The sequence below is a fragment of the Varanus komodoensis genome, unplaced genomic scaffold, assembly GCF_004798865.1.
Source record: "Varanus komodoensis strain SLA01 unplaced genomic scaffold, ASM479886v1 scaffold165, whole genome shotgun sequence".
Lineage (NCBI taxonomy): Eukaryota > Metazoa > Chordata > Lepidosauria > Squamata > Varanidae > Varanus > Varanus komodoensis.
The window spans coordinates 217647-218293 of record NW_025335487.1 but is presented as its reverse complement, the minus strand read 5'-3'; positions in this window follow the sequence as shown (position 1 = coordinate 218293).

Below are 647 nucleotides of genomic sequence, written 5' to 3'. Positions count from 1 at the left end.
CTGTGCCATGTTCTAACTGCGGCACGGCAAGAAAGGGCACTAGCCGGAGGAAGGGGCCTTCCTGCCCTTCCCTTTCGTTGCCCGCTGCAGCCCACCCTGTGGAATATGCACCACAGGCCCGGTGTCACGAGTCAGCCTTTATGTCCTGCCCCGTTACTAGCGCTTTACAACAAGGACTGATGAAATGGCAAAGCATCCAGCATCCAGTTCAGCGGAAGGTGGTTCTTCACTCCTCCAATGTGGGGCAAATACGATCCTTGCTGCAGTAATCACTACATGTAAATCAAATAGGTTGCCCGTTTGTCAACATCATCAGACACAATGCCTAATAAAAAGACTTCAGGTTTAAAGATTAAAGATTTTTGTAACATTTCCTCAAGCCATTTCTGTAGTTTAGCCCAATAGTTTTTTGCCTTACGACAAGTCCACCACATGGGATAAAAAGTACCAGGTTAATGTTTGCCTTTCCAGTGAAAGCCTTCAGGCCGCACTTCTCGGAAGTGGCCACAGGAGGGCACTCCAGGCGCGCCTTTGATGTCTACAACGGGGCTCTCGGGCGCAGGAGGCCGCAATTCCCGGCAGTGGCCACAGGAGGGCACTCCAGGCGCGCCGCTGACGCCTCCGTTGCTGAGCTAGAGCCACACCGG